We start from the raw sequence: 24,060 nt of genomic DNA, 5'->3' as shown, positions 1-24,060 counted from the left end.
AGGTGTAAAAGCCAATCTAATCCTTACTCAGTGCCATACCATTTTAAATACTTTATATTAACTTATTTAATTCCTGCAAGGTTGATATGAGTAGTGTCCCCATCCTACAGATAGGAAAACTGAGGTTGCATAGTTGGCAAGTGGTAGAGCCAGAATCTGGACTCTTTACTTCAACCTGTGCTATGGCCTAATCATTCTGATTTCCTGAGACTAGCTGTTGATCGGATTGAAAGGGAAAGAAACAAACTGCTTGAGACCCTTCTCTGTGTCTGCCACTGTGTTAGGAGATTTCCTATAGATGAAATTCCAGATAAGGAGTGTTATCCTCATTTTCCAGAAAAGGTAAGACAGGCTCAGTGAAATTAAGTGGCACACTCTGGGTTGCAAGGCCGAGAAGCAGCTGAGCTGCCACTTCTAATGGGTCCATCCAAAGTCCAGGCTCTGTCCCAGGACAACTTTTTCCCTTTCTATGGTATCACCACCTGCCCATGTCAGAGGTTGAAATCAGTGTCACCAGAACCAGGCATTGAGCAGACCTACTGGGGTTAGACCAGCTGGAGAGTTTGTGCCTTATTTGGAGGGCCTGCAGCTCCTCTACCAGTCTGCCATGGAACCAGAATGTGGGCCCAGTGTGGCTAGAACATCCAGTTTGGAAGAGGAAGTGGAAATCCTGAGTTTTATTTGATATCTCTGGATTTTTTTAAAGACTTTATTTATTTGAGAGAGAGTGAGTGAGGCAGCATGGGCAGGGAGCGAGGCAGAGAGAGATCAAGAAGCAGACTCCCCACTGAGCAGGGAGCCTGATGTGGGGCTCGATCCCAGGGCCCCGGGATCATGACCCGAACCAAAGGCAGACGCTTAACCGACTGAGGCATGCAGGTGTCCCGATATCTCTGGATCTGTAAGTGTCAATAACCAATTTCAAAAAAGCAAAAACAAAACAAAATTCCAAGCATCTTCTGGACTCTAACTTGCCCATCTGTGAAGAAGTGTGGCCTATGGATCCCAGGTTTCTCTTCCCACACACCTACTTCCAGCCTGGAACAGTGTCTCCAGCTGCCTGACCAGCCACTGATTCTGCAAAGTCAGTATGTCCACACCGAATTCATGATTTCTATCTCCACCTCACCTTAGATCCCCCCTTCTCCCACCTCTTATCTCCTCCACCTCAGAGATTGGTACCTCCTTTACTCAGTCACCTCCCAAAGACCCCTCTAATACTGCCTCCTCTCTGAATCCCACCTGGTCCACACCACCATCACCTGCCTCTGCTGCCTTACAGCCAGAACCTCCTGATTGGTCTCCCCACTTCCTGCCATGCTGCCTCCCAGGCTCCACTGTTACCCCCTCCAATGGCCTCTCTTCCCCTTAGAATTAACCTTGAGCTCCTCATCATGGTCTACAAGACTTTGCATGAGCTGGCACTGGGATCTCCTCCTGACTCCTTTTCTGTGACCCTGCTCCAGCCTCCCTGGCCTTCTCCAAGTTCCTCCAACACATGGATTTCATGACCTTTGCCTGTGCTGGTTCCCCACAGAATCCTGTAATGTTCTTTTTTTTTTTTTTTTAAGATTTTATTTATTTATTTGAGAGAGAGGGAGAGAATGAGAGAAAGAGCACAAGCAGGGGGAGCAGCAGAGGGAGAGGGAGAAGCAGACTCCCTGCCGAGCAGGGAGCCCGACGTGGGGCTCGATCCCAGGACCCTGGGATCATGACCCGAGCCAAAGGCAGACGCTCAACCGACTGAGCCACCTAGGCGTCCCTCCTGTAATGTTCTTCTCCCACATCTTCAGCTGGCTCCTTTCCATGCTCCAGGTCTCACCTCAGCTCCTGATCCAGGCCTGCCCTGTTCTCACTGTCTCTAGTTGCCTTGCTCTCCAGGCACTCACTCTCACATCTCCTTTATAGCCCTTCCTGCCACTGGCCACATCTTCCTGGTCTGTATCCACTTCCCTCCCCCTCCCCCACTTCCCTTTCTACTCCATCCCCCTCTCTAGCCCTAACCTGCCACTCACATGCATATATACCCTGTAATGAAATCCCCTTGAGAGCAGGGACAAGGTCTATTGTATTCAACCTCCAGAACATTGCCTGGTACATAGAGAGCTCTCAAAAAATATTAAGGACTGCCTACACTTTTGTGTCTACCTCTCCACCCCCACAGCCTACCCTACCCTCTGCATCACATTCTCAGAAGCCGGAGCCCACTAACAGATGGGGAGTGAATCAGGAAAAGAGGCAGAGAGAGATAAGGAGGAAGTTCTGCTGGTGGGTGGAAAAAAAAAAAAAGAAAGAAAGAAAAATCTGGGTTGAACCTAGAGTCAGTCAAATGAATCACTTACTCCACCACCTCACACCCACCTACACCCACTGTCCACCACTAAGAGCAAACCAAAAGGCTGAATTTCTGGTTTTGGAGACAAAGAGGACAAGATTCAAGTTGTGCTGGCTCCTTGAACTTGGATCAGTCTCTGTCTCGGCCTCAGTTTCCTCATCTGTAAAAGGGAGATGGTAATGGTACCTCAATCAGAGAGGGGTTATGAAGAGTAAATTAGATCAAAAAGACTAAGAATAATGTCTGGAATGTATTAAGCACTCAAGAAATACCAGCTGGTATTACTATTAATACTCCAACTGGGACCACCCACCTGCCTAACAGAACTTGGAGCCCAGTCAGTTGCCTCCATTGGATACAGGACCTCTCTGGGCCTCAGTCTCCTTATCTGTTATGGGGACCATTAGCAGCTACATTTCCAAGTACATGCTCTATACCAGGCACTTGGCTTACACACAGTTTTGCCGACTAGACTAAGCTCCCTGAGCTGTGATCAGCTTCCAGCCTGTGCTGGAGACAATTTTTTTAGAGATTTTATTTTATTTTTTTCATAATTAGTCTTTTTATTTCATTTATGTGTTTTCTTTTTATGTCTCAAACATATAGCATTTTCTTGATCACAGCAAATGGTACAATATCAACATCAGTCTTTGGAAAGCCTTATTTAGGCTTATTTTTATATTTCAAACAAACCCTAACACCATCCCTCTCATAGATCTATCCTTTATTGTATTTATAAGTGTGCTTCCAGTGTACTTTTCTTATATTTACTGGGATATATGTACATCCTTATATGTATGTATGTATATATGAATAGGTGTATGGTATGTGTATAAATATATATCATTTTCTCTGTTTAGCTTATACAAATGGTTTTAAGCTTTAAATTTCATTGTTTTCTTTTTCTTATTTTTCCCTACTTAAGATTTTATTTTTAAGTAACCTCTACACCCAGCGTAGGGCTTGAACCTACAACCCCAAGATCAAGAGTCACACGCTCTACCAACTGAGCCAGCCAGGCACCCTGGTGCTGGAGATATCTTAGGTACATCCAAAACCTTGCTCTTCACCATCTTTTCTTTTCCTTAAATTTTTAATTTTAATTTATTCATTTTTAATTTTTAAAATTTAGCATTTTAACCATTTAACCATTTCTAAGTGTACACTTCAGTAGCTTAAGTACATTCACACTGTTGTGCAGCCATCACCACCGTCCATCTCCAGAACGTCCTCATCCTCCTCAGCTGAAACTCTGTGCCCATTAAACAATAATTTCTCATACCCCACCCCCACTGCAGCCCCTGGTAACCACTCTCCAACTTTCTGTCTCTGTGAATTTGACCATTAAAAGTACCTTCAGTATATTTACCCCAAAGATACAAATGTAGGGATCTGAAGGGGTATGTGCACCCCAATGTTTATAGCAGCAATGTCCACAATAGCCAAACTGTGGAAAGAGCCAAGATGTCCATCAACAGATGAATGGGTAAAGAAGATGTGGTATATATATATACAATGGAATATTATGCAGCCATCAAAAAGAATGAGATCTTGCCATTTGCAACAATGTGGATCGAACTGGAGGGTGTTATGCTGAGCGAAATAAGTCAATCAGAGAAAGACATGTATCATATGACCTCACTGATATGAGGAATTCTTAATCTCAGGAAACAAACTGAGGGTTGCTGGAGTGGGGGTTGGGGTGGGAGGGATGGGGTGGCTGGGTGGTAGACACTGGGGAGGGTATGTGCTATGGTGAGCGCTGTGAATTGTGCAAGACTGTTGAATCACAGATCTGTACCTCTGAAACAAATAATACATTATATGTTAAGAAAAAAAAAAGAAGAAGATAGCAGGAGTGGAAGAATGAAGGGGGGGAAATTGGAAGGGGAGACGAATCATGAGAGACAATGGACTCTGAAAAACAAACTGAAGGTTCTAGAAGGGAGGGGGGTGGGAGGATGGGTTAGCCTGGTGATGGGTATTAAAGAGGGCACGTTCTGCATGGAGCACTGGGTGTTATGCACAAACAATGAATCATGGAACACTAGATCAAAAACTAATGATGTAATGTATGGTGATTAACATAACAACAAAAAAATTTAAGAAAATAACAAAATTTAAAAAAAAATGACACACACACAAAAAAAGTACCTCCAGTAAGTGGAATCACATGATATTTGTCCATGTGAGTCTGGTTTATTTCACTTAGCATAATGTCTTCAAGGTTCATCCATGTTGTAGCTGGTAATTCATTCCTTTTAACGGCCAAATAGTATTCCATTGTGTGCATATTTATTGATTTTGTTTATCCATTTATCCTTTGATGGACATTTGGATTGTTTCCACCTTTTGGCTATTGTGAATAATGCTGCCATGAATATGGGTGTACAAATATATCTTTGAGGAGCGCCTGGGGGGCTCAGTCAGTTAAACGTCTGCATTCCATTCAGGTCATGATCTCGGGATCCTGGGATCGAGCCCCGCATTGGGCTCCCTGCTCAGTGGGGAGCCTGTTTCTCCCTCTCCCTCTGCTCTACTCGTGCTCTCTCTCGCCCTCCCTCTCTCTCAAATAAATAAATAAGGCAACCCTGTCGGGACTTCTCTCACTCTTGAGAGCTTTTTCTGTATCTTCACTTAAGAAACTATCATTTTGGGGCACCTGGGTGGCTCAATTGGTTAAGCGACTGCCTTTGGCTCAGGTCGTGTTCCCAGGGTCCTGGGATCGAGCCCCACATCTGGCTCCTTGCTCACTGGGGAGCCTCCTTCTCCCTTTCCCTCTACCTGCTACTCCACCTGCTTGTGCTCTCTCCCTGTCAAATAAATAAATAAAAATTCTTAAAAAAAAAAAAACTATCGTTTTACTCACAAATAAATAAATAAATAAATAAATAATAAAGCCTTTAAAAAACAACAACAACAACAAAAACCCCACACAAATATATCTTTGAGACTCTGCTTTCAGTTCTTTGGGGTATATACCCAGAAGAGGAATTGCTTGATCACATGACAATTCTATTTTCAGTTTTGTGCAGAATCGCCATACTGTTTTCCACAGCTGCTGTACCATTTTACATTCCCACCAACAGTGCACAAAAATTCCAATTTCTCCACATTCCTTGCCAACACATTTTAAAAGTTTGTTTATTTAAGTAATCTCTACACCCAACATGGGGCTTGAACTCACAACCCTGAGATCGAGAGTTGCACACTCTTCTGGAGCCACACAGGTGCCCTGCCAACATTCATTTTTTGTTTGTTCATTTGTTTGTTTTTAATAGTAGCCATCCTGATAGGTATGAAATGGTAGTTCACTGTGATTTTTATTTGCATTTCCCTAATGACTAATGTGGAGCATCTTTTCATTTGCTTATTGGCCATTTGTAGATCTTTAGAGAGATGTCTATTTAAATCCTTTGCCCATTGTTGAATTGAGTTTGCTTTTTATTGTTGAGTTATAGGAGTTCTTTGTATGGTCTGGATGGCAGCACTTATCAGATATGTAATTTGCAAATATTTTCTTCCATTCTGTGGGTTGTTTTTCACTGTCAGTAGCCTTCAGTGCATAAAAGTTTCAAATTTTGATGAATTCCAATTTACTTATTTTTTTTTTTCTTTTTGTTATCTTGCTTTGGTATCATATTTAAGAAATCATTACTGAATCCAATATCATGACGATTTCCCCCTGTTTTCTTCTAAGAGCTTTTTATAGCTTTAGCTCTTACGTTTAGACTTTTGATACATTTTGAGATATTTTTTGGATGTGATATAAGAGTTCAAATTCAGGGGCGCCTGGGTGGCTCAGTTGTTAAGTGTCTGCTTTTGGCTCAGGTCATGAGCCCAGGGTCCTGGGATTGAGCCCCACATCAGGCTCCCTGCTTCACAGGAAGCCTGATTTTCCCTCTCCCACTCCCCCTGCTTGTGTTCCCTCTCTCGCTGTGTCTCTCTCTGTCAAATAAATACATAAAATCTTAAAAAAAAAAAGAGAGTTCAAATTCATTCTATTGCATATGAATATCCATTTTTCCCAGCACCATTTGCTGAAAGACTGTTTTTCCCCTACCGAATGGAAAATGGCCTTGTCACTCTCACCAAAAATCATTTGAAAAAAAATAATCTGATACCAGGATTTGATACTAGGACTCTCTATTCTATTCTCTATTCTATTCCATTGATCTATATGTATGTCTATACCACACTATTTTACTTACTATAGCTTTGTAGGGAGTTTTGAAATCAGGAAGTGTAGTCTTCCAACTTTGTCCTTTTATGAGAGTATTTTGGCTATTTGGGGTCTCTTGAGATTCCATCTGAATTTTAAGATGGGTTTTTCAATTTCTGCAAAAAAATGTTAGGATTTTAATAGGGATTACATTGAATCCATAGATCAGTTTGGCTAGTATTGACATCTTAACAATAATATTAAATCTTCCAGTCTATGAACATGGTATGTCTTTCCATTTATTTATGTCTTCTTTAATTCCTTTCAGCAATGTTTTGTAGTTTTTTGTGTACAAGTTACACTCCTCCTTGGTTAAGTTTTACCTCCTTGGTTAAATTTATTCCTAAGTATTTTATTCTTTTTGATGTTATTGTAAATGGAATTGTTTTCTTAATTTTCTTTTTGGATTGTTAGTGTATAGAAACACAATTTTTGTGTGACCATCATTTCTTATCAGTGTCACTTATCCCAACATTGCATATATGGACCAAGGGGAGTCAGGGGATCAGGTTTGTTTTTTAAAGATTTTATTTATTTGACAGAGAGAGACACAGCGAGAAAGGGAATACAAGCAGGGGGAGTGGGAGAGGGAGAAGCAGGCTTCCTGCCGAGCAGGGAGCCTGATGTGGGGCTCGATCCCAGGACCCTGGGATCATGACCTGAACCGAAGGCAGACGCTTAACCACTGAGCCACCCAGGCGCCCCCAGTTTTTTTGTTTTGTTTTGTTTTTTTAAGTAAGCTCTACACCCAGCATGGGGCTTGAACTCATGACCTTGAGATTAAAAGTGGCATATTCTACTGACTGAGCCAGCCAGGTGCCCCCAGGTTTGGGTGGTTTTAAGAAAGGAGCCATGCGGGGACTCTTGGTTTCCACTCAGGTCATTATCTTGGGGTCATGGGATTGAACCCTGATTTGGGTTCCATGCTCAGTGGGGAATCTGTTTGAGATTCTCTCTCCTTCTCCCCCTGCTCCCCATACTCTCTCTCTCTCTCAAATAAATAAATAAAAACTAAAAAAAAAATCCATCTCCCTGCCCCTACCCACCTGGAGTAAATCCACCCTATTGGGAGACTATGACCTGATTAGAAGGAGTTCCATTTTAGTTATAGAAGGTTCTGTGACTTCCTTACACGTGGTGTAGGCTTAGACTACCTGTAAAATGGGAAGACTGTTCTTGTCCTACTTAGGATGGGAGCAGACTGTCTTGTATATACCTGTATCCTAGGACATAGTAGGTGCTTAATAAATAGCAGTGAGTGTACTTGTATATTCACAAGTACTTCATGGATTATGAAGAGCTCTATAAATACATATTGAATGCCTACTAAAGTGCCAGGTACTACACCAGACCCAAGAATGCAAGTGGTACAAACAATGAATCATGGAACACTACATCAAAAACCAATGATGTAGGGGCGCCTGGGTGGCTCAGTCGTTAAGCGTCTGCCTTCGGCTCAGGTCATGATCCCAGGGTCCTGGGATCGAGCCCCGCATCGGGCTCCCTGCTCCACGGGAAGCCTGCTTCTCCCTCTCCCGCTCCCCCTGCTTGTGTTCCCTCTCTCGCTGCGTCTCTCTCTGTCAAATAAATAAAATCTTAAAAAAAAAAAAACAAAAAAACCAATGATGTAGAGGCGCCTGGGTGGCTCAATCATTAAGTGTCTGCCTTCGGCTCAGGTCATGATTGCAGGGTCCTGGGATCGAGCCCCACATCAGGCTCCCTGCTCCGCGGGAAGCCTGCTTCTCCCTCTCCCACTCCCCCTGCTTGTGTTCCCTCTCTCACTGTCTCTCTCTCTGTCAAAAAATAAATTAAAAAATCTTAAAAAAAAAAAAACAATTGTGATAATGTTCTGCTGAGAAGTACATAGTGCCCTGAAAGAGTAACAGAGTGTGGGGGAGCTAACCTAGTAAGGGGTGGGGAATCAAGGAAGGCCTCGCTGAGGAAGTGACGTTTGAGCTAAGATACAGAAGAGTAAGGGAGGAGTTAGCCATGATGGGAAAGGGAGGGAGAGGGAGGACCTGTTGAGAAAGAGCATTTCCAGCTAGAAGAAAAAACTTTCTAGAGAGTAGTGGCTTGAGAGACACACAGAGAAGACCAGTATGGCTGGAGCCCTGAGAACAAAGAGGGTGGTGAGTCATGGAAAGTAACAGGATGTTAAACCAAACTAGTTAGGCGCCACGGAAGGGTCTTTAATCCGGGGGGGGTGGGGGGGGGCGCGCGCGGAGTGTCATAATCAGCTGACAGAAACTCAGCATGCAGGAAATCCACTATGGTCAAGTTTCTACATTATTATTCCATAAACTGATTACAGATTCTCAGGCTCCTAGCTGGGTATACTCTTCTTCCAGCCCTTGAATTTTTTTTAACACCCTTTTTCAAGTATAATTTACATACCACAAGACTCATCCATTTTTTTTTTTTAAGATTTTATTTATTTATTTGAGACAGAGAGAATGAGAGACAGAGAGCACGAGAGGGGGAGGGTCAGAGGGAGAAGCAGACTCCCTGCGGAGCAGGGAGCCCAATGCGGGACTCGATCCAGGGACTCCAGGATCATGACCTGAGCCGAAGGCAGTCGCTTAACCAACTGAGCCACCCAGGTGCCCAAGACTCATCCATTTTAAATGTACAATTCAAATGATTTTTAGTAAATTTATAGAGGTGGACACCTCTGACCATAATGTAGTTTTAGGACATTTCCTTTTACCCCCAGAAAATCCCTCATACCCATTAGTAGTCAATCCCTGCTCCCACCCCACAGACAGCTACTAATCTGCTTTCTGTCTCTCTATATTTGCCTTTTCTGGACATTTTGTATAAAAGGAATCATATAATATGTGGTTTTCTGAGACTGGCTACTTTGTGGTCTGATTTTGTCGTCAGTTATATTCCAGTGACTGTGTGTCTCCATTATTTCTCTAACCTTTTCATGTGCTCTGTACTTTCATAGGAAATAGGAAAACATGGGGGCATCAGGCTGGCTCAGTCAGAAGAGTGTAGGACTCTTGATCTCGGGGTTATGAGTTCGAGCCCCGTGATGGGTATAGAGATTACTTAAATAAATAAAACATAAAAAAGAAAAAGGAAATAGGGAAATTTGGGTAAACAAAAGGAGAAAAAAAAAAGCTTCACTTTTCCAATAAATCTTTCCTAACAGATTCTGCTATAGTTGACATTCTCCTGGACCATTCTGTGCAAAGCACCTGATTCCTGTCAGAAGACCTGAACTCAAAAAAAAAAAGAAAGAAGGAAGACCTGAGCTCACCTCTTGCCTCTGCTACTTTCTAGCTATGTGATCTGGGCCTCTTGGAGTTTCTGTTTTCTAATGTGTAAAATGAGCAAAATAATACTACCTACCTCACTGGTTTATGTTATGAGGAACAGGAGCTAATGCATACGAAGTCCTTAATATAGGGCCCGGCACTTGATAAGTGCTCCATAGAGGTGAACCATTATCATAAATGTTCTTATGCAACATTTTTTTTTTAAGATTTTATTTTTATTTATTTGAGAGAGAGAGATCCCGAGCACGAACAGGGGGAAGGGCAGAGGGAGAAGGAGAAACAGACTCCCTGCTGAGCAGGGAGCTCAATGCAGGGCTCGATCCCAGGACCCTAAGATCATGATCTGAGCGGAAGGCAGACACTTAACGGACTGAGCTACCCAGGCATCCCGCAACATTTTATTTTTATTTATTATTATTATTTTTTTAAAGATTTTATTTATTCATTTGAGACACAGAGATACAGAGAGAGAGAGAGAGCATGAGCAGGGGGAGAGGCAGAGGGAGAGGGAGAAGCAGGCCTCCCGCTGAGCCAGAAGCCCGATGTGAGGCTTGATCCCAGGACCCTGGGATCATGACCTGAGCTGAAGGCAGACGCTTAACCATCTGAGCCACCCAGGTGCCCTATTATTATTATTATTTTTAATTAAGCTCTGTGCCCAACGTGGGGTTTGAACTCACGGCCCCGAGATGAAGGGACATAGGCTCTACCGACTAAGCCAGCCAGGTGCCCTTCTGTGCAACATTGTGATGAGTACGTGGTATTCCATTTGCGGCTATCCCTTAGTTGGTCTGACTACTGTTCTTGAACATGTAGGCCAAGGGCCAATTAACTACAGCTCCCCAGCTGTTGCCTGGGAGTCTAAGAATGGTTTTCACATTTTTAAATGGCTGGCAGGATTAAAAAAAAAAAATCAAAATGATACTATTTCATGACATGTGAAAGTTATATGAAATTCAAATTTCAGTGTCTATAAGTAAAACTTTATTGGAACACTGCTACACTCTCTTGTTTATATATTGTCTGTTACTGCTTTGCAACAGCAGAGTTGAGTGGTTAGCAGAGACCGTATGACCACAAAAACCTAAAATACGCACCATCTGGCCTCTTTACAGAAAAAGTTGGCTGAGACATGGTGTAGGTAACTCTTCATTTCTTTTTTTTTAATTTTTTTTTTTTTAAGATTTTATTTATTTGCGAGAGAGAGAATGAGAGACAGAGAGCATGAGAGGGAGGAGGGTCAGAGGGAGAAGCAGACTCCCTGCTGAGCAGGGAGCCTGATGTGGGACTCGATCCCGGGACTACAGGATCACGACCTGAGCCGAAGGCAGTCGCTCAACCAACTGAGCCACCCAGGCGCCCCCTCTTCATTTCTTATGCTTTATAAAAAATACTGCAAGGAACTTCCATAGGCCCGTGAGACCAGGCCTCAGTGGTCTCTTCAGGCTTTCCTGTGTGCTGCCACCTGGCTGGTTTCCTTCTGGCCATTCTGGTGTTTCAGCTCTGGGATTGCAGCCCATTGACTCCACCCTCAAGGCTTTGCCTCTACTTAACAGCCCTTCCTCCTACGACTTTGGTGGTCTTCTATTTCTTCTTCAGGTTTCAGCTTCAAAGTCTTTGCTTTAGGAAAACTTTCCAGATCTCCCCCTCCCAGCCAAATTCAGCATAGTACTCAGTTTGCTATTCTCTCCCCTCACTAAGCCTTGTGAAGTCAGGTACTGGGTTTATCACTACTACACTTGACCCTTGAACAATGCAGAGGTTAGAGGTGCCAACCCTCACGCCCCCCTGCCACACACACACTCCCCCTGCTGTAAAAAATACCATTATAGGGGCGCCTGGGTGGCTCAGTTGGCTGAGCATCAGACACTTGATTTCGGCTTAGGTCATGGTCTTGGGGTTGTGGGATAGAGCCCCACTTCAAGCCCCAGTCGGGCTCCAGGCTCAGCGCAGTCTGCTTATCCCTCTCCCTCCCCCTCTGCCCCTCATCCTGCTCTCGCTCACATCCACTCCCTCTCTCTCTCTAAAATAAATAAGTCTCAGGCGCCTGGGTGGCTCCGTTGGTTAAGCATCTGACTTCAGCTCAGGTCATGATCCCAGGGTCCTAGGATGGAGCCCTGTGACTGGCTCCCTGCTCAGCAAGGAGTTTGCTTCTGCTTTTTCCTCTCCCTCTGCTCCTCCCCTCACTCGTGCTCTCCATCTCTCTCAAATAAATAAAATCTTTAAAAAATAAAGATTTAAATAAATAAGTCTTAAAAAAATCCAAGTATAACTCCCCATTGAGTATAGCTTTTGACTCCCCCAAAGCTATCTTCTGTTGACTAGAAGCCTGATAACATAAATAGTTGATTAACACATGTTTTTTGTATTATGTGTATTATATACATTATATATATATAATATGTATATAAAGTATACATATTATATACAGTCTTATGATAATAAGTTAAACTAGAAAAAAGAGGGCACCTGGGTGGCTCAGTCGTTAAGCGTCTGCCTTTGGCTCAGGTCATGATCCCAGGGTCCTGGGATCGAGCCCCACGTCCGGCTCCTTGCTCAGTGGGAAGGCTGCTTCTCCCTCTCCCGCTCCCCCTGCTTGTGTTCCCTCTCACGCTGTGTCTCTCTGTCAAACAAATAAAATATTTTTAAAAATAAAAATAAACTAGAAAAAAGAAAATGGTATTAAGAAAATCATCAGGGAGGGGTGCCTGGCTGGCTCAGTCAGTGGAGCATGCAACTCTTGATCTTGGGTCATAAGTTCAAGACCCACCTTGGGCATAGAGCTTACTTGAAAAAAAAAATCATAAGGAAGAGGGGCACCTGGGTGGCTCAGTTGGTTAAGCGACTGCCTTCGGCTCGGGTCATGATCCCAGGGTCCTGGGATCGAGCCCCGCATCGGGCTCCCTGCTCGGCGGGAAGCCTGCTTCTCCCTCTCCCACTCCCCCTGCTTGTGTTCCCTCTCTCACTGTCTCTCTCTCTCTCTCTGTCAATTAAATAAATAAAAAAAAAAATTAAAAAAAAAAAAATCATAAGGAAGAGAAAATACATTTCCAGTACCATGAGTGGACCTGTGCAGTTCAAACCCATGTTGTTCAAGGGTCAACTGATTATTGGAGCACTAGTATACATCTGTTGTTAGAATGAATGAACCCTTTGCTAAATCTCTCTCTCTCTCTTTTTTTAAGTTCTTATTTATTTTTTTCAATAATCTCTATTCCCAAGGTGGGGCTCCAACTCACCACCAGGAGATCTAGACCAGAGTCACATGCTCTTCTGACTGAGCCAGCCAGGAGCCCCTAAATCTCCTCTTAAACATAATTTTACATGAGGATACATTCTTGGGAGATGAATTTTTTTAAGGTTTTAGATTCTTATGTCTGTGCTGAATGGTTATCCAGAAAGGTTGCTGGTATCCATCAGTAAGAAAGTGCTAAACTGGTATTTAAAACTATTGCTTCTGTTTTTAAAGGACAAAGGCTATAGAAAGAACATTAACACAGCTTTAGAAAGGGATATATAGGGCGCCTGGGTGGCTCAGATGGTTGAGCGACTGCCTTCAGTTCAGGTCATGATCTCTCCAGGTCCTGGCTGGGATCAAGCCCCACGTGGTACTCCCTGCTCAGTAGGGAGTCTGCTTCTCCTTCTCTCCTCACTCGTGCTCTCTCTCTCAAATGAATAAAGTCTTTTTTTTTTTTTTAAGATTTTATTTATTTGACAGAGAGAGATACAGCGAGAGAGAGAACACAAGCAGGGGGAGTGGGAGAGGGAGAAGCAGGCTTCCCGCCGAGCAGGGAGCCTGACGTGGGGCTCGATCCCAGGACCCTGGGATCATGACCTGAGCCGAAAGCAGACGCTTAACGACTGAGCCACCCAGGCGCCCCTCAAATGAATAAAGTCTTAAGGAAAAAAAAAGAAAGGGATATATACGCCTGGTTAAAGGGGAAGAATTTTTACAAGATCAAAGTTATGCATGGTGATTCAATCACCCCTGCAAGAGGACACCTACGAGGAATCCCGATATTCCCACTGGGGGCATAATCCAGAGTGCACTTGCATAAACATAACTTACTTTCCTTAAACCTGTGAAAGGGAAAAATAGCTTCTCTTTCTATGTCAGCAATCACCTGGCTCGGTTGTGAAAAACCAGTTTGTACCCACCACTCTGGGGGTTTTTTGTCGCGCTTCTTATAAATAGTTGACTTAACTTACCTAGCCATTTCATTGTCAAGATTTCCTAAGTAAAATAACTTACACTCAGTTCACTAATGAGACATCTAACCGCTTAACTAAACTTCATTCCACACACTCGGTACACCTAATAATGAAATTTCTAACATCATCTACTCCTCAGAGAAAAAAAAAAAAACTCAAAAAAAACCCTACAAAAACACTTCTTTCATTAATAAAAACAAGGGCGCCGGGACCAACGATCACCAGCTGCCCAGGTACCAAAAAATTATGCTTCCGAAATCTCTTGATGTCGATTCCGCACGAAGAGCAATGGAGCTGCCCTACGTGTGCCACTCACGACAGAAGCCCTTTTTGCCTTTTCAGAAACGAAAACAGGGAGGCAGTGCTGGCGAATCCCTCTTTCGGTAAAGGTGAAAACAAAGTGGAAGCAATTTCTTATCCTTACTCCTCAAGTTGAAGGGGGAACTTCAAGACATGCTGAGCCGTAGAGCAATATTCACAAGAAGACTTTGTCTTTCGATTTTATATAGAAGTAAGGACAAGGACGTAAATTGATATGCAAATATGCGCGGTGCTTGCTGGGAAGGGGCCGGCGGGCGCTGAGGGAGTGGCAAGGAAGAGCGGTTGTAGGAGCGAGCTGGGAAGCTGTCGCCGGCTGCAGTTGGCGTCGGGTCGCACCTTTTGTACGTTACGCGGGATACCCGCTTCTTGGCGGCTGTGGGTACCTATCTGGGGAAGACACCAATCCCACCCTATTAAAATGGAAAATGCACAAACTTGTACCACCCGTGGCCATCCAACCTGAAGCGGCCCCACCGTGGGAAAACTGGAGGCACAGGGAGAGAAGGACTGGGACCAACCTAATCTTCTGCTAATGATTAGCAGAACGTAGTGTGTTCATAAAGTGGAATGAATGCTATCTACTGTGCTGCCAAGGAGTGAATTAAACACCAAAAAGCACTGAGTGATAAGAGTTGCCGAATAAGGTACAGCATGATGACCATTAACGTGAGGGGGAAAAAGCAATACTAAATTTGGATTGGTTAAAGTAGATCTTTATCAATAGATATAAGAAAAATTGAGTGAAGGTGTTGAATAGGGTACCACATATCGTTAATGTAATAAAGAACATACACGTGTGCACATAAAACCCAGTGCTATATATTTTCTAATGCCACATACTTTATTAACTTTTTAAAAAAAGATTTGCAAAAACACACATCACTGATTACCTCTGGGAAGGAGGGAAGGATGGGGACCATGACACACAAGAAATCAGACTTACCTTTAATATTGTAATTATTTTAAAAAGCATAATGAGCTATTTCATTATTGTGTAATTTTATTACTTGCATAATTGAAAATATTTTTTAACTTGTCCTTGCTTTCTATATTTTCTCTATTTCATTATTTTTTTTTAAGATTTTAAGTAATCGCTGCACTTAATGTGCAGCTGGAACTCACAACCCCAAGATCAAAAGTCACATGTTCTGACTAAGCCAATCAGGCTCCCCCCATATTTCATTTTTTAAAGTCAGGTTTGTTGATATATAATTTACATATAGTAAGTTCACCTTTTTTTTTTATAATTTTTTTTTAAAGATTTTATTTATTTATTTGAGAGAGAGAGAGAGCACATGAGAGGGGGGAGGGTGAGAGGGAGAAGCAGACTCCCCGCCGAGCAGGGAGCCCGATGCGGGACTCCAGGATCATGACCTGAGCGGAAGGCAGTCGCTTAACCAACTGAGCCACCCAGGCACCCGTAAGTTCACCTTTTTTACCATATGGTTTAACAAACTCATATAGACATGTATCTGCTACCACAATCAATCAAATATCACACATTTATATCACCCCCAAAAATTCCTTGGTCTCCTTTTCTAGTCAACCCTTACCCCTAGTCCCAATCCTGGTAATCAGTGTTCTTCTCTGGCCCTGTAGTTTTGCCTTTTCCAGAATGGCATAAAAATGGAATCACTCACATATACTTCATTTTTAATATAAAAACATGTGCTAATTGTAAAAAAATTGAAACAGTACAGAAACGTGAGAATGTTTTCCCCAAACTACTATTAACAGTTTAGTGTTTCTCTTGCCAGACTGTTTTCTATGTACATATACATAGATTTTTTTTTAAACGAAAAATATAGACTCAGGCATTTCACTTTCCTTGATGTATTTTAATAATACATAGAGGTACCTGACCTCTACAAAGGAGAAGCTGCAGAAGGGAGTTACATAAACAGCTCTTATACTATAATAGGATGCAGACTTGTAGTATAAACTGGTGGAAAGCCTAGATGTGGGTTCTGTCAGTTGTTTGTTGGGGGCTCTTCCTATAATCCACCAGTCATCTCTTCAAAACAAATCGTTATTTCACTCCTCTATTCAACACTCCAATGCCTTCCCATTGCACAATAAATAAACCCCATGTCCTAGCCATAGCCTACAAGGTCCAGCCTGAGCTGAACCCTGCCTACCTCTCCAAACTCTTTACCCGCCACTGTATCACCTATTAAGCTCCAGCCACCTTGGCCATCTTGGCCATCTTGATCCTTGAATAAGCTTTCCTAGCTCAGGGCCCTCCATCACCCAGCTAGACAAATCTGGTATTTATGTATTTATTTTATTCTGGCATTCTCTCTTCTTACACTTTTGTGTACTTTCTGATGGCCTGTTTTTCCACTCCAGATTGTAAAGTAAGTTCAAGGATATTTATTGTCTGTGGTTATCTACTGGTACATACCCAAGCACCTAGCAAAAGGCTTGGCACACAACCAGCACTCTATTTGTTGAATGAAGAATGTATATTTAAACTGGTCTTTAAAAAGATGGGGGGGGGGGAGGTGTTCCAGATCCTTAGGAGAATGAAGAGAGCAGTATCAGGGAAATTAGGCTAAGGAAGACTGCTTGAAGCCTAATGGTGGAAGGGGCCTTGAATCTAAGAATTCAGATATGGTGGCAGTGTAGATGGTGATTGGGAGTTTGTTAGGATGAGGATTGTAAGATATAAAGGCAAGGAGGACACTGGGGGACCTGCTGGCTCAGTCAAAGAGCATGCAACTCTTGATCTCAGGGTTGGGTTTGAGCCCCATGTTGAATGTAGAGATTACTAAGAAAAAATTAACTTAAAAAAAAAAAAGACAGGAAGGTCAGGTTATTGCACCAATACAGTTGAGAGACACCTCTTCCTGATTCCTGTGGGCAGTTACCAGGGCTCAGGTTGGGCTGTCACAACCCTTTATACATTCCTGCCATATTGGCTAGGACTGGGTCTTAGATGCCTATCACCTGGCATAGGGTAAAAAATAAAGTTATCCCAAAGCGTTTGATGGAAAAACCAAAACCATCAGTTTAATGGTTACCTACAGGACAGTACTGGGCTTTACAGTGAGACTTCTGAGTTCAAGTTGAGACTGCACTTATTAGCTAGAACCTTACTTCATCCCTCACGGGTTTTCTTTAAAAGATTAAACGATATATCGGAGTTAAGCGGCTTAGCAAACTTCCTGGATGACAGTAAACGCTCAATTGATATTATTAGTTGCCAATCCACAGGTACAAACGGTCTCTCGTCTCCAGGTTCTTGGGTTGCCAACTCCCTTGTTAAGAGTTCAACAGAATTACCTACTGGGTGCTGCGGTCCCAGGTGGGTTTCTCCGTCCCGATAACAAGATAAAAGGCACCAACTAAAAATGGCGACCTCTAAACCATCCGAGGGCGTCAATTACCGGTAGTGCTAGCGATATATACGACAGGCGGAGACGGAAAGAAACAGCAAGGGCAGGGTTCGTAACACCTGGGTAGAAGGCGAAGGGCTCGCCCACGCTGCCAGTCAACCGCAAGCAAGAAAAAGCACAACGCCCGGAGCGGAGCAACAGCCTAAGACCCCGACCACGTGTCAGAGGGCAGTCTGCGCCTGCGCAAGCCAGGCGCGCGCCCGCCGGCCGGAAGAGCCGCGCGTTTCCGGGTTGGAGGCGGGGAGCGGTGCCGGAAGTACTCGGGGAGGGCCCAGCAGTCGGACCGGCTGCTGAGACGAACGCTTCACTGGGGCAGTCTCCGCATATCATGGGGAGATAGACGCTGCTGCCTGTGAGTCTTGGGCCCTGGCAGTTGAGGAAGAAGAGCGGGAGGAGGGAGTCAGGACCCAGACCCACAGTGGGTCAGTGTTTGAAGAACTAGGTTGTGGAGGAGACCGGGTTGTGCGAGGAATCAGGCTGTTGGGACGGGACTGAGGGGATCGGGGCTCGGAGAAGACGCGGCTGTGGGGACCCGGGCTGTAGACGGGACTTAGGGAAAGGGGACGGATGTGAGTTCTCCGGCACCTGAGGGAAAGCGGTGTGAGAGGGACAGGATTGTGAAGACCCATGCTCCTAAGAGGAGAGGGTCGGAAGGGAAAGGGGCGTGAAGACACGGGCTTCGGAAAGGTAAAAGCGGAGCTGTGAGGACTTGGGCTCCTAAGAGACAGAAGCGGGACAGTGAAGATCCAGGCTCCTAAGGAGTCAGAAACAGGGCAGCGAAGACTTAGGTTCCTAAGGGGCAGGAGCACTCAGAGAACACTTGGGTTTGGAAGGAACAGCAGCGGGCAATGAAGACGGGCTTCTGTGGGGACGGGATCTGGGCTTGGAGACTCCGAAGTACCTGAGGGAACAGGGCTGTGAAGACCCGAGCTCCCCAAAGCGGAGAGTATAAGGGGCCATGGCTGCGAGATCAGACTCCAAGGGAAAGGGAGAGAGTTGGGAAAAGATCTAGTGATCTATTTTTTCCTCATATACTCTGAATCCAGAGTGGTAAAGGATGTATTCAGGGGAAGAAGACCCTTCCTTCCCGCTGCCTGCTTGGCTTTTGGCAGGCTTTTCTTGTGCCAGATACTTTCTCTAGGAAAGCCCCATGCAAGCATCTTCGTTTTCTGCTTCCTTCTTACGAAGCTCTGATGTGAAGTCGAAGCCGTTTGAACTCAGTTATATACTTGATAAGTGCTTTAAATACCATTCCACTCGACCCTGATTGAGCACAGATCTCTGCATCTCAAATCAAAGAATGTTAGAGATGGGAGGACAGGATGGCCCAGAAAGATAATCTTTTTTAAACTCCTGTTTTATATGTAAAGAGGCTAAGGTCCAAAGAAGGTATAGGATCACAGTGAGGTAATGATTGATTAGATCATAATTTTGATATAGTACCCTACTGTGCCTAGCAAATAGGAAATACTTGGCTAATATCCTTGAAAACATGCTTCTAGAGTCTTTGCTTTAACTTCTAACTCAAGAGGGAAATTTTTTACAAATTTAGTACTTCATTTTGAGGCTTGTTACTGTATTGACATCAATACAGTGAATGTCACTTAACCAGTTAGGGAACCTTTAAACGAAGCCCCCTCCCCCCAAAAAATATAGTAAGCAGTTTAGAAAGTTGTAGATAAGTAAGTTGTATCCTATATTTTTAGTATAGGCATTTACTGGAGATGGCTGCTTTTATTTTATTTTTTATTTATTTTTTTAAAGATTTTTTATTTATTTGAGAGAGAGAGTGAGCACAAGCAGGGGGAGGGGCAGAGGGAGCAGGAGAAGCGGGCTCCCCCCCTGAACTCCGACCCTGACTCTGACTCCTACTCCATCCCAGGACCCTGGGATCATGACCTGAGCCGAAGGCAGATGCTTTAACCCACTGAGCCACCCAGGCGCCCCAGATGGCTGCTTTTAGATAAGAATGTCAAGGATACTTGGACGAGTTACTTCCCTTCAATAATATCTTTTACTGAAACCTACTCAGACTGATCAGGCACCATCATAAGCACTTTTAAATATTTAATTATCACTTACAGCCCCACAAGTTAGATATTGTTAGTACCAGTTGGTTCAGAGAGGTTAAGTACCTTGCCAGAAAACATGGTACTAAACCCATGTTATGTGTTTGACTAACTTTTTTCTACTTTTCTAAATTCCTCTCCATATATCAGTTTGCCCATCAACAAAATAGAAATAGCACTTAGATAAAAAATATCATTGAATGAAGGCACCCGGGGAGCCTGGGTGGCTCAGTGGTTTAAGGCGACTGCCTTCCAGCTCAGGTCATGATCCCAGGGTCCTGGGATCCAGCCCCGCATCGGGCTCCTTGCTCGGCCAGAAGCCTGCTTCTCCCTCTCCCACTCCCCCTGCTTGTGTTCCCTCTCACGCTGTCTCTCTCTCTCTGTCAATTAAATAAATAAAATCTTAAAAAAAAAAAAAAGAATAAAAGCACCCCCCCCCTCCTCCTTAAGACTTCTCTTTATGTCAAGTACTATAACTTGTTAGGGTTCTTATATAGTGTAGTATTTGAGGAGAACTAAATTTCTGTGTTTTTAAATAAGAATAGATATTTAAGATAGGAGAATAGGACCTGAATAGAACTTTTCCTCACAATGGACTAAGATATATTTAATTTGAAATTTAAGAGGCCAAGAAAGACCAACTTGAAGAACAAGGAGCTAAATTGGATTAACTTTACAATTAATTGTAACATGAACTAGATGATCACGGAAATTGGGCTAACTAGTTGAAACTACTATTTTTTCCCAGAGGGTTAGCTTATACTATTTGCAAGTGCCTCTACTGTTTGCAGGTGATCAAAACTTACACCAAATTGTGAAATAAAGCATGCCCATGCCACCATTTCAAAGTACTTGATGGTTTAATTAATGATAACTTATTCCTGAATTAACATCCTCATCTACATTTGCAAAATGTACTTATTTCACTCATTTGTGGTTCTAGCACTGAGTTATTATAATAGTATTTCAAAGTACCTGATCAGAAAATCATTGTGTTAGAGCAGATATGAACATAGAACATATTACTTTTTTTTTTTTTTAAGATTTTATTTATTTATTTGACAGAGAGAGACACAGTGAGAGAGGGAATACAAGCAGGGGGAGTGGGAGAGGGAGAAGCAGGCCTCCCAGGGAGCAGGGAGCCCGATGTGGGGCTCGATCCCAGGACCCTGGGATCATGACCTGAGCTGAACGCAGACGCTTAACGACTGAGCCACCCAGGCACCCCAGAACATATTACTTTTGATCTGCAGTCTTCATGGAAAGCCCCAGAATACTTTGGAGACAATATACCAGCAGTGTTTAGAGTCTGTACTGTGAAACAGGTGTGCTGGATGCAGAAGACAAACTGAAATCAGTACATATGGACCTAATCTAAAATCTTACACTGTTTCTTAGAGCTGGAAGGGACTTTAAAATCTGTCTGATCCTACGCTTAACTATAGATGTAGAAACTAGTCAAAGGGAGCTCACATAATTCAGTGGCAGAAGTGGATGATACCCAACCCTCCTGACTTGGGTCTTCCTTGTGCCATAGTACCCATCATCAGCCTCCTGTTGATCATTTACCGCTACCATTTTTTTTTTCAGTCACTATTTTTTTTTTAATGTCTGAAGTCATAAAAATGGTTTTAGGATGGCACCAACACATTCTACAATGGGGAAACCTTTTAGTTCTAATACACTGATTTTTATAACTAAGATTTAGAAGAGGAGAGCATATATATTATATAATATTAGCAAACACATTTATTTGTACTTTCCATGTGCCAGGCACTCTTCTAAGTGCTTTAGATATATAAACTCAATGTATTGTCACAACAATCCCATGAGATACACTTCATGATTAACTCAATTTTTCAGATGAGGAAATTGAGGCATAAAGAGATTAGATAACTTGCTCAGGGACATAAAGCTAATTAATAAGTGGCAGAGTTGGTACTTGAACCCAGACACTGCCCCCAGAGTCCATGCCCTCAACCACTGTAGTATACTGCCTTTCTGTTAAGTCAAAACCACCTAAATAGGACTAAACTAGTCAAAAAAACTAGTGGGGAAAAAATCCCATGTTTCTGTTGTTCTCAAGTCTTACAGAATGCAATTAATTGATTCTTTCTGTTTTTTTAGGCTGGGAAATATGAGTTGGTTTAGATACATCTAGAAGCCAGTGAGGAGAGAAACAGGTAGAAAACCCAGTCAGTAAGTTAAGTCATGCACCATAGTGATAGGGCTTTTATGCCATCCGCCTAGCAGTCCCCTTCATTCCAGTATTTTGTTTAAATAATTCCTAAACATTTCAGAAGTAAAAGGGTTTTAAAGACAATCTGGTCTTCTACTCCCCTATTCTCTCCACTTAAAAAAAATCTTGTGGGGGTGGATATATGTGGGGCACTTGGCTTGCTCAGTCAGAAGAGCATGCGACTCTTGATCTCTGGTTTTTTGTTTTTTGTTCTTTTTAAAGATTTTATTTATTTATTTGAGAGAGAGACTGAGATAGAGCATGAGAGGGGGGAGGGTCAGAGGGAGAAGCAGACCCCCCGCTGAGCAGGGAGCCCGATGCGGGACTCGATCCCGGGACTCCAGGATCATGACCTGAGCTGAAGGCAGTCGCTTAACCAACTGAGCCACCCAGGCGCCCTGATCTCTGGTTTTTAAGTTCAAGCCCCAATATTGGGTGTAGAGTATATTTAGAAATAAAATCTTAAAAAAGAATCTGTTAATGGAACAGTTGTCTAGAAAAGGCCATAGTCTTATAACTACTACAAGGTATCCCCCCATCTCCTACCCTCTGAAAAATCAGATCCTCTTAATACAGTAATAGGGTTGCAACGATTTCTGTTTGAGGTACAAGCTGTTAAAAGGAAAAGCAGTTGGGGCTTGTTATCCTCAGCCTATCAACCAGAGTTTAAATGTAGCTGGTAAGGGGGAGGGAGGATAGGCTTGGTATTTAATTGAACTCCCAGCCACACAATCTTGTTTTGATAAAATTACTAAATAACTTTTACTGTAGATCACTGGGGCATGGGCTTTCTGGAATTATTTTGTAAATCCCATAGCGTGTGATTTCCACATAGTAGGTGCTAATAAGGGTTTACTATTATAAGTGTTTTCCCAAACTGTCCCACAGTTAATGCCTGTTTTTACACAGCAATACTTCCTATTTCTTGGCATTCCAAGTAACTGAGAATTAGAAACTTGAGTAGCCCAAAGGCAACCATGGTATATTATGTAATGGAATTCAGGTTATTTAACAGTCACTTCATTCCATTGTGCTTGGTCAGCATCATCCATAGTTGGACTTGATGAAAGTTGTCAGTAAACAGGTAATTTGGATGTGGAGGCATTGACCATTTCAGAATGGTTGTGATGTTTTGTTTTTAAATTTACATACCAAAAAATCCACCCTTTTGGGAGTACAGTTCTATGAGTTGTGACAAATGCATACTGTCATGTAAGCACCATCACACTGCTACCTAACAGTCCCACCACCCCCAGAATTTTCTTCATGCTGCTCCTTTGTAGTCCAACCCTAGCCCACTCCAAGCCACTGGCAACCACTGATCTATTTTCTCCATCCATATAGCTTTGCCTTTTCCAGAGTGTCATATAAATGGAATCATACAGTAAGTAGCCTTTGAGTCTTGCCTCTTTCACTTAGCATATGCATTCGAGATTATCCACGTTGTTGCATGTATCAGTAGTTCTTCCTTCCTATTGCTGAGTAGTATTCCATTGTATGAATATATATTCATAGTTTATCCATTCACCAGTTGAAGGAAATCTGGATTGTTTCCAGTTTTTGGCAGTTATTAATAATGTTGCTATAAATATTCACGTACCAATTTTTGTGTGAATATAAGTTTTCATTTCTTTAGGGTAAATACCTAGGAGTGGGATTGCCAGGTTATATGATAAATATATATTTAATGTTATAAGAAACTGCCAAACTGGGGCACCTGGCTGGCTCAGTTAAATGTCTGCCTTCAACTCAGGTCATGATCCCAGGATCCTGGGATTGAGTCCCGAGTTAGGCTCCCTGCGCAGCAGGGAGTCCACTTCTCCCTCTGCCCCTCTACCTGACTTGTGCTCTCTCTATCACTCTTTCTCTCTCAAGTAAATAAATAAGATCTTTAAAAAACAAACAAACAACCTGCCAAACTGTTTTCCAAAGAGATTGCACCGTTTTATACATTCACACAGAAATGTATGATGGTTTCAG

General features: G+C 43.0%; 1 protein-coding gene and 2 non-coding genes across 4 annotated transcripts in view; 1 reads left to right on the top strand and 2 right to left on the bottom strand.

Moving 5' to 3' along the window:
* Positions 1-3,283: 3,283 nt before the first annotated feature.
* On the bottom strand, positions 3,284-3,356 carry TRNAK-CUU. The gene has a single exon. It is a non-coding gene; the product is annotated as a tRNA-Lys (tRNA).
* Positions 3,357-14,251: 10,895 nt separating this feature from the next.
* Positions 14,252-14,385, bottom strand: LOC123324776. The gene has a single exon (XR_006540041.1). It is a non-coding gene; the product is annotated as a U11 spliceosomal RNA (small nuclear RNA).
* Positions 14,386-18,014: 3,629 nt separating this feature from the next.
* TAF12 (TATA-box binding protein associated factor 12) overlaps positions 18,015-24,060 on the top strand; it is a 31,948-nt gene continuing 25,902 nt past the window's right edge. The window contains exon 1 of one of the 2 annotated variants that reach the window (XM_021683625.1): positions 18,015-18,124. The gene's annotated coding sequence lies outside the window, so the exon portion shown is untranslated. Of the gene's footprint in view, positions 18,125-21,971; positions 22,025-24,060 lie in introns of those variants that run through there. The other variant, XM_044913928.1, reaches the window with a different exon arrangement.

Source organism: Neomonachus schauinslandi, chromosome 4 (genome assembly GCF_002201575.2).
Source record: "Neomonachus schauinslandi chromosome 4, ASM220157v2, whole genome shotgun sequence".
NCBI classification, from domain to species: domain Eukaryota; kingdom Metazoa; phylum Chordata; class Mammalia; order Carnivora; family Phocidae; genus Neomonachus; species Neomonachus schauinslandi.
Note: the sequence above shows the minus strand (reverse complement) of the source record. Positions and strands in the feature narration are given on the sequence as shown.